General features: G+C 38.9%; 2 pseudogenes; one reads left to right on the forward strand and one right to left on the reverse strand.

Moving 5' to 3' along the window:
- Positions 1–945: 945 nt before the first annotated feature.
- LOC102862254 lies at positions 946–3,837 on the forward strand (annotated as a pseudogene).
- A 4,808-nt stretch (positions 3,838–8,645) lies between these two features.
- Positions 8,646–9,535, reverse strand: LOC102862661 (annotated as a pseudogene).
- Between the last annotated feature and the right edge of the window lie 1,228 nt (positions 9,536–10,763).

The raw sequence follows: 10,763 nt of genomic DNA on the forward strand, positions 1-10,763 counted from the left end.
TTAAAAATATTCTATTCTTTTGCAAATATTCACATTTTGTCAAATACAAGGTGCAGTATAATAATAATAATTTTTTAAAAAAGAATATTTTTAGAAGATAAAACCAAAATACATGACTCATCAACAAAAGAATAAAGGAAGTAGGAATCCTAAGATTGGCAGCATCATGATAGACGATGAAGAGATTGAGATTGTTCACGGCTTTAGTTTGCTTGGCTCCACAATCAACACTCTTGGTACCAGCATCCAAGAAATCAAAAGATGAATTGCAGTGGGAAAATCTGTTGTCAGGGACCTCTCCAAAATATGCAATAGCAATGATGTCAGTCAGGAGACTACGGTTCGCTGGATCCAGGTCATGGTCTTTGCAATTACATGCTATGCATCAGAGAACTGGACAATGACTAGAGATAATAGAAAGATAATTGATGTCTTTGAGCTTTGGTGCTGGAGAAGAGAATTGAAAAGAACATGGACTGCTAGGAGAACAAACAGATTTATCCTAGAGAGGATGAAACCAGGCTACTTCTTGGAGGCAAGGATTCTGAAGCTTTGTCTGACATACTTTGGACATGTTGCAAGGAGGAACCAGTCCTTGAAAAGGGACATCATGCTTGGGAGGATGGAGGGACCGTACAAGAGAGGAAGACCATCGATGAGATGGATTGATTCAGTGACCGGGGTAATGAGGGTATGTGTGTCAGAGACACATTTACAACAAGATGTGTCTGTCCCAAGTCATGGTATTTCCAATTGCTTGGTATGCATGTGAAAGTTGAACAGCCAATAATAAAGGGTGAAGAAGAAACATGGCTTTTGAATAATGGCTTTGGAAGAAAAGCATTTAATACACCATGGAATGCCAAAGAACAAACAAATCTGTGTAAGCTCTTGAGCAGATACGGCTCTCATTGGAGGTGAAATTTCATCTCACCTATTGTCAGGATGAGTAAGTTCTTGTGGACAAAACAAAACAAAAACAAAAAACAACACATTATGCTCGGAAAGTTAGAAGGTCACCGGAAGACAGAAAAGTCTTCAGGGGAATAGATTGACACAACAGTAACTACAACAATGGACTTGAACAAGACAGAGCTGGTGAAGATGGCACAAGATAGGACAAAGTCAGCTATTCCAGTCTATATGAGTTTCAGTCAACTCAATGGCACCAAACAACAGCAATTCCAACAAATATGGGATGATGGATCTAAAATTACTCTTCATTTGCATACTTTAAATCAAAATATAAAAACAGAGGCTTAAAATTAGTAACCAAAATATCCACTTCAAGATGTTGGTCCAATTATAGCACATAAACTCAAAGCAAGTAGAATAAAATATAAAAGATCAGACCACAATGAAAAGAAACATAAATACACACTAGAGCATATTAAGAACAAAAAGTTATTTTTTTTAAACCTAATAGAATTGATAAACTACTGACATGACTGATGAAGAAAAAAAAAAGAACAGAACAAAAGAACCCGTGATTCCATTTTTATCATCCAAATCCAGACCAAACTAAGGAAATTATTTAGTGACAAAACTGCACAGGAAAATAAAGAAATGCTTATCAGAAAAGTCAAGATAATGGTTTCCTTAAGAGGCAGAAAGGAAAGCAGCAAATGAGAGCAAAAACACAGGAGCTCTCTGGGAGGGAAACAATGTTCTCTCTCTTTACTATGGTGATGGTCACAAAAGGGTTTACACGTCTTCTCAATATTTCATAAATGTGTGTGTATCTTATTTCACCCCTGAGTAATAGATATTAAAATATATGACATTTCTCTACTGTAATTTTTTATACTGATTTATTTACACAGTTCATATACATTGTTTTTAACACTGAATATTTCCCAGTTGTTTCATCAACTCCTCTCTTCACCCATCAAATTATGCAACACTATGATTAACCACCCCCCTCCTGCCCATCCTCAACCCTCTGCTCCCACCTCCCCTCCTTGGATCCTTGTAGTCATTCCACAAAAATGGTCTTATAAAATATTTGTACTTATGTGATTGAGTTAGTTCACTTAGCATAATGCTCTCCAGTCCCAGTTAGGTAGTGATTTACGAAATCATTGCTCCTGTGTGCTGCCTAGTATTTCACCATGTGAATGTACCATAATTTCACAATTCATTCATTGTGGTTGGACATTTGGTCTGTTTGCATGTTCTTATAATGGTTAAAATGCTCCTATGAACATTGGTGTATATGTCTTCATTTGTGCCTCAGTCCTCATTTTCTCAGGGTGTATTCCAAGCAGTGGAATAGCTGGGACATATGGAATGTCAATACCATTTCATACAAGGATCTCAAATCAAAAGTTTACAGAATCCTACAGGACCTCCACAAGAAAAAGACTGATTTCACCATTACAAAATGGAAGAAAGACATGGAAAGACTTTTCACAGAAAAAGTTATTTGAATGGCCAACAAACACATGAAAAAATGCTCAAGATCACTGGCAAGAAGAGAGATGCAAATCTAAACCACAATGATATACCATCTCACTCCAGTAGCAGTGGCAAAGTTTAACAGGACAGCAAGCAATAAATATGGGAGAGATAGGAACTCTTATACACTGTTGATGGGAATGTAAAATGGCACAATCACTCTGGAAAGCAGTTTGACATTTATACTGTAATTTCTGTGTGTAGTATTTCCACTATAAATAATCTTACAGATTATAATTAATATTAAACTGAGTATTATAGATCTTAAAGATGAGCATGAGTCCAGTGGGAGGATTATTAGTAAGGGATTACATAGCTAATGTGAAGACAGAGTTGAAGTGAAAGTATGGTTCAATCTGCCCAAGTGTAGAGATCAAGAGATGTTTATGTAAAAAGAGTCATAGAAGTAAAACTGAAGAATTGAGAATGACATTTAAAAAAATGGAAACAAAACAGGACAACTTTCATAGTAGATATTGAATCATCTTCTGCTTCTGTGAACATGGAAAATAACTTATATCTCAGTTCACTGAAGGAACTTTAATGCATTTCAAGTGTGGTGGTGGTGAGGATTATTAAATAGAACATAGACTTAAAAAATAAATTCCATGAATTTTCTTTGAATTAAATAAAACCAGAATGTTTCTTAGAATGGAGATTAGCCTTTCCAGATACAGGCTGCATGGAATCAGCCTGTGAGTCTGAGAGACTTGAAACTTGAGAGGTTTTTTGCCTCTGGGAAACTGCTAATGGAGGCTTTGCTGCCCTTACCTTGCCACAAAATGAGTACAAAGAGTTACACCCTATGGGTGCTGTTTGGATTACCGTGAGAAAGAAAGAAAGTTCAGAGGTTAATGAACGTTCAAATAAGGATATATTTTGGACAGAGAGGGACAGTCCTGAGCTAAAGTCCTTTCCAATATGATTAAACAAAAACACAAAGAGAAAGCATGAAAATGGGAGATCTTTCTACCCAAAGTTCATGCCCAGGGAGAAATAGAGGTATTAAAAATTATTCAAACAGGACAGAGAAAAAAGACAGCATGAAAGAGGATGATTACTAAAGTCTGTTTTTATTGGACATGGCTTTACAAGAAAAGTACTTAAACATGAAAGACTCATCAGACTGGTGGGCTGACATTTCAAGAAGCTACAGGTAACACATCCTGAACGTAAAGCCACATTTTGCCTGGCTATACTCGGTGTAAGGAAAAATCCTTCATCCCCATTGTATACAACTTTGAGTGTTATAACCAAGGTATCATGAATGTGAGGTTGAGCCTTGGGACAAAAGGAGGCAAATTTATTTGGGAGAAATATGATCAGGTTATCAAAAATCCTGAAAAATATGAATGTATAAATGCTGTCTTACTGGTCTAATAGTATCTTCATACAAGGAGCTGTTTCTAATAATTGACTACAAATCAGCCAGAAAAAACAACATTACCACATGCACGTGCTTCTGAATGCTACTAAACAGCCTTTCTTACAAGTCCTGCAATCATCAGGGGAACTATTTATTATGCTATAAAAACATTTGAATGGTCTAGGGGGGTTTGTTTTGTTTTGTTTTTTTAAAGCAGCAAGGGTGATGAGACTTTAACTTACTTGTTTTATACACATCATCAGGAAAGACCTATAGCTAGAAAAAGCACACAAGCTTGGGAAAACTGTTCTTGTTAAGTGCCATCAAGATGACTATAACTCCTAGCAAGCCTATAAGCAACAGATGCGAACCCTACCTTATCCTGAGCCAGCCTCATCATCTCTGCTATCTCGAGCCCATTGTTGCAGTCACTATGTCAGTCTATCTCATTGAGAGTCTTCCCCTCTTTCACTGACCCTCCGTGTTTTCAAGCATGGTGTATTTTCCAAGGACTCCTAACAACACACCCCAAACATATAAGATGAAATGTCCTCATCTTTGTCCCTACAAAGCACCCTGGTTCCATATTTTCCAAGGAACCATTTGTTTGTTCCTTTGACGGTCCATAGTTATTCCATATGCTTCTCTAACACCACAACTCACAGGCATCTATTTTCTTCTGTCATGTTTACTCATTGTCCAAATTTCAAGATCATAGAAAAGAAGTGAAAACACTGACTTGTATCAAGTGCATCTTTATCTTCAAATGGACATTGTTTCTCGTTAGCACAAAGGTGCTTGATTACAGATTTTTCTCAATGGAACATGTCTTTTTTGGAAGACAGGTACCTGGTCAACTGAGTAGATGATAGCCATATTTGTTCATGTTTCAAAAAATGGTGATCCAACAGAATGTGGATAATATCTAACAAAATCATTAATAACACGTGCAAATAAAATCTTAAGGAAGATCATTTAAAAAATGGCTAGAACAGCACACTGACAGATAACTTCTAGAATTTTAAGCTAGATATAGAAGAGTCCATGGCACCAGAGATATCATTGCTGATGTCAGGCAATCTCAGTTGAAAGGAGGGTATACTATAAGGATGTCTTTTTGTGTTTTGTTGACTAAGTAAACCTACAGCTAGACAAAGAAGACACAAGCTTGGGAAAACTGTTCTTGTTGACACTTGACTGTGTGGATCACAACAAATTGTGGATGAGACTTCAAATAATGAGAATCCCAGAACACTTTATTGTACTCAACATGATGCCACATTTCTCCTCATAAAGCCCAGCCTCCAGACTGATATTTTACAAATATAATTGAAAAGCTATGGAGACAGCATCAGGACTGTGGCATCAAAATTGGAGGAAGACTCTTTTACAACCTGTCTTATGCAGATGACACAACCTTGCTTGCTGAAACTGAGGAGGGCCTGAAGTATTTGCTGCTAAAAGTCAACAGCTGTAGTCTTCAGTAGAGACTGAAGCTCAACATCAAGAAGACAAAGATTCTCACCACTGGGACAATTGGTAGCACCATGATAGATGTAGAAGAGATTGAGGTTGTTAACGATTTCAACTTGCTTGGCTCCACAATCAACATTCTTGATACCAGCCAAGAAATCAAAAGATGAGTTGCACTGGGGGAATTTGCTTCCAGGGAACTCTTCAGACTACTGAGAAGCAATGATGTCAGTCTAGAGACTAAGGTGCACTTGATCTTAATCATGATCTTCACAATTACTTGTTATACATCAAAGAGTTGGACAATGACTAAGGATGAAAGAAGAATTGATGCTTTTGAGTTGTAAAGCTGAGAAGAGTACCAAACATACCATGGACCACCAAGAAAACAAAGAAGTCTGTCTTGGAGAAGGTGAAAGCAAGTTCCTCCTTGGAGGCTAGGATTTTGAAGTTCAGGCTCACATACTTTTGGTACATGGCCAGGAAGAGACAGGTCCTTGGAGAAGGACACCATGCTTGGAAGAGTGGAGGAACAGCACAGGAGAAAAAGACACTGGATAGATGGATTGACACAGTAACTGGGCTAGTGGGGGTAGGTGTATCGGAGTCAGTGAGACTCTCTCAGGATAGGGCAGAGTTCAGAGAGCTATTGTATAAAAGGTCTCTATGAGACTCAGATGACTCAGTGGCACATAACAATAACAGCAACTCATGTGAACCTATACCTAGACAAAGAAGTGTTGCCTGAATGAAACAAGGGAACACTGAATGGTTTAAAATTTTTTAAAAAAGTTGTAAATGGGGCTGTATCCTTTCTATTTCTATCCTATTTAACTTGGGTGCTGAGCAAATAGTCTGGGAACCTGGACTTTATAAAGAATGTGGCATCAGAATCACAGGAAAATTCATCTAAAACCTGTGTTATGATACAATCTTTCCTCCTGAAAATGGGGAGGACACGAAGCATCTGTTGCTAGAGGATTAAGGAAAAATGAGTGAAAACCACATTGCATAGGTTGACAATGATCATAATATCACATTTAAATGTAGGACATTCATGTAGATGGCACAGGAGTGAATAATGCGTTTTTTCTTACCCTTCTTTTTAGATTTCCATTCATTCATTATTGTACTTTTCTCCCCTCCCAAGAATAATTCCTTTGTAAGGTTTTCAGGATTTAAAGTTGATTAAAGAGTAACAAATACAAGTACCTAATAGAGGATATCAATAAAGCAGAGGTTGGTTCTTTTAAAAAGCTAAAAAAATGTTAAACAGAAACAAATGAGACATTAGAAAATGATTGATCATATGGTTCAGTTTCATTAATGTTTCCAATCAAAATGAAATGAATACATTTGTCAAAGATTTGACAGGTACCATTCAACATCAAGAAAATTGTCATCACTGGGCCAACTAGCAGTATCATGAAAGATGGAGAGAAGATTGAGGTTGTTAACAGTTTCATCTTACTCAGATCCACAAACAATACTCTAGGAATCGTTGTTGTTGATTGCCATCGAGTTGAGGACATCTCATAATGACCCTATGGCCATAAGGCCTGAAGCCTGTCTATAACTACCACCATGTATCAAATTTCATAGAGTTTCCACAGACATATTATTTAGGAAGTGGATTCCACTCCTGATTCACTCTTGGCATTAGCAGTTAGGAAAGTAAAAGCCAATTTGCATTAGGGAATTCTGCTGTCGGGGACCGCTCCAGAGTGCTTAAGAGCAGCAAGGTCAATCTAGAGATTAAGATGTGCCTGGCCCAGGCCATAGTCTTCTCAATTGCTTGCTATGCATCTGAGAACTGGATAAGGACTAAGAATGATTAAAGAAGAATCAATGCTTTTGAGTTGTAGTGATGGAGAAGACTGTTGAATATACCATGGACTGCCAAGAGAATGAGCAGGTTTATTCTAGAGAGGGTGAAAATAGGCTGTTCCATGGAGGCAAGGATTTTGAAGTTCAGTCTCACCTACTCTGGCCATATTGCCAGGGTGGATCAGTACCTAGAGAAGGACATTATGCTTAAAAGGGTTCAGATTTCAGCACAGGAGAAAAAGACCTTAGATGAAAAGGATTGACACAGAAATTGTGACAACGGAGTCTGGAGTGTCAGAGATGGTGAAAAGCATCAATTCTGTCATCCTCATTAATTGTCCAATTTTCAGATGCATATCAGTTCCTTATCTAGTTCAAATACCTGACTGACAATTAGACTGAAGTTTGTCACTTTGAACATACACAATCAAACCAAGTTGAGGCAAAGACAAATGCCTAGTGATTTATTTCCACATGAAAAACCCTGTTGACTTGTTCTACTCTATAAACATAGGGTCCTCATTAACTGGTATTGACTCCATAGCAAAGTGTTATGAAAGAATGTGCAAAGAACTTGAGCTGGAGAATAACAAGGGAAGACCTTGGTCTACATTTCTCAAGCTGAAAGAATTAAAAAGCAAATTCAGGCAGTAATGAGAGATGAAATGGGTAAAAGATGTCAGAGATGGGGTAAGAGTGTCAGAGATAAGGCAAGGTACAGAGCCCATAGGTTTTCTATAAGTCATAATTGAACCTATGGCGCAAAACAACAGCATGCCATCATTATCAGTACTTACTTATTCCAGGGCATAATCTACTGGAAAATACCATCTCTTCCTTTTTCCAAATCCATTAAGCGTGACAGAACTCCAAACTCTGGAATAATGTGACTGATTCCTTCTTCTCTCTCCATCCTAGATTCATTCCATCTTCCTTTCTTAGTATTCTGGCACTTTAGGGTTGAAGTAGACCTTACAAGTGTTTTAGAGTCTCTCAATCCATCCTCACTCACTTATAGCTGAAGATACTTCTTCCTTTTCATTCTGTCTCCTTCTCTCTCTTGCTTCAGTTCATAAGTATTGAGTGCATCCTATGTGTCAGACATTCCTTTCAATGTTGGAAATTGTAGTGAAAAAACAATTAAAGGTCTGTTCTTGGGTTCTTATATTATGTCAAAAGAAACAAACTCCTTAGCCTGTGTTATGCAGATGGCACAATTTTGCTTGCTGAAGCTGAAAAGGACCTGAGGCATTTGCTGCAAAAGGTCAAGGACTGTAGGCATATGGATTGAAGTTCATTGTCAAGGAGACAATTGACAGCATCATGAGAGAGGGAGAAGAGATTGACATTGTAAACAATTTCAGCTTGCTTGGTTCAAGTATTTTGGCACCAGAAGTTAGGAAGCCAAAAGATAAATTGCATTGAGAAAATCTGCTTGTTGGGTAACTATCCAGAATACTGAGAAGTGACAATGTCAGTCTAGAGACTAAGGTGCACCTCATCCAAGCCACGGTCTTTGCATTTATGTTTTGGGTATCAGTGAGTCAGCCCCAGCATCAAAAATGGAAGAATGGGTGCTACCGTTAAAGTCACAGGAGACAACCTTGTCTTCAGTGTATCCCGGATGCCCTTGAGGGGCCCTTCTGATGTCTACTTACTACTTTCTTGATGCTATCATGTTTGGTATCTTTCTTCAGATGGCAGGTCAGATCTGCAACTGATACATTGGAGGTGGAGACATGCCAGTGCCAGTAAATTTTAATTCAGCTCAGGGATGACTTTGTCCATGTTTGGCAGTGCCATTAGAAGCAGGGATGATGTCTGGGCAGCTCCATGGCCAATACAACACAGCTTTCCAGAGGGGCCATCCACAGACTTCTGGATGGCAGTGAAGGTATTGACTGAGGTCATGAGTCCCTCTGCAATGCCAAAATAGTCATGGATGACCTTGGCCTGGGAAACCAAGTAGTTAGTGGTACAGGAGGCATTGTTGACAATCTTGAGAGAGTTGTCACACTTTTCATGGTTCATGCCCATCACAAACATGGGAGCACCAACAGAAGGAGCAGAGATTGTTATCCTTCTAGCACCACTCTTCAAGTGAGCTCCAGACTTCTCCAAGGTTGGGAAGACACCAGTTGACCCCATAACATAATCAGCACCAGCATCACCCACTTGATGCTGGCAGGATCTTGTTCCTGAAAGATAGTGATGGTTTTTCCAGTCTCAAACTTGACCATGTCATTAAACTTGCCATGGCTGGAATCATACTGGAACATACAGACCATGTAGTTGATTGAGGTCAATGAAGAGGTCATTGATGTCAACAACATCCATTTTTCCAGAGTTAAAAACATCCCTTGTGACCAGATGTCCAATGTGGCCAAATAAGTTTACTCCAACCTTCACCATCGTGTCTCAGGGATGAAGGTGAGGCTGCAAGAGAAGAGAGGGCAGTTTGTCGATCAGTGAAGAGCAGAGAGCCATAAATAGTCTCTCCTAACACTTGCTTTATGTCTGAGAGCTGGACAGTGAATGAAGATGACAGAAGAATTGATCACTTTGAGTTCTTGGGTTGGAAAAGAACAATGACTATCTGATAGATTCCCAAAAGAAAAACAGAAATCAGGGATGTTTTGGATGAAGTGCAGCCAGCAGCCAGAATGTGTCTTGTAGACAAAGACGGTGAAACAATACTTAACATACCTTGGGCATATTGCTTACAGAAGCTATTCCTTGGAAAGGGACATTGTGCTAGGAAAAGTCGATGGTCCATGAAGGAGAGGAAGATCCTCTATTAGATGGTTTGATATGGTGACTGTAGCAATGAGTTCAAGTGTGTCAGAGTTGATGAGGATGGCACCGGGTAGGACAGCATGAAGATCTGTTATGTGACATCAGAACCAGAGGAAGACTCATCAATAACCTGTGTAATGCAGATGACACACCTTGATAACTGAAAGTGGGGAGGACTTGAGGCACTTGCTGTAGAAGATCAAGGACTATATAGCCTCCAGTATGGATAACATCTCAACATCAAGAAAACAAAGGTCCTCACCACAGTACCAAGAGTCAACTGATAGTTGGAAAAGGGATTGAAGCTGTCAATGAGTTTATCTTCCTAGAATCAGCAATCAACATCCTTTCTTCCAGCAGTCAGGAAATGAGGAGACATATTGCATTGGCTAAGTCTACTGTCAGGGACCTCACCAGAATGCTGAAGAGCAATGATATCAGTTTGAAGTCTAAATTATGCTGATTTCAGGCTGTGGTCTTCTCAATTACCTGCTACACATTTAAGAGCTGGACAATGAATAAGAATGACAGAAGAAGTGATACCTTCGAGTTGTGGTGCTGGAGGAGAGTACGGAATATCCAATGGACTTAAAAAAGCCAAATTGATATGTCTTGGAGAGGACGCAGCCAGAGTGTTCCTTGAAGGCAAAGATAGTGAAGCTTTGTCTTTCATACTTTGGACATGTAGCTCAGTGAATCTATTCATTGGAAAGGGACATCATGCTTAGAAAGATGGGATGGGGCTGGGAAAGTCAGCAAAGGAGAGGAAGATCCCCATTGAAATGGATTGACATAACTTCAACAATGGGCTTGAGTGTTTCAGATGAGGATGGCACAGGACAGG

The sequence above is a fragment of the Elephantulus edwardii genome, unplaced genomic scaffold (assembly GCF_000299155.1).
Source record: "Elephantulus edwardii isolate Elephantulus edwardi_28Jun2011 unplaced genomic scaffold, EleEdw1.0 scaffold00321, whole genome shotgun sequence".
Taxonomy (NCBI): Eukaryota; Metazoa; Chordata; class Mammalia; order Macroscelidea; family Macroscelididae; genus Elephantulus; species Elephantulus edwardii.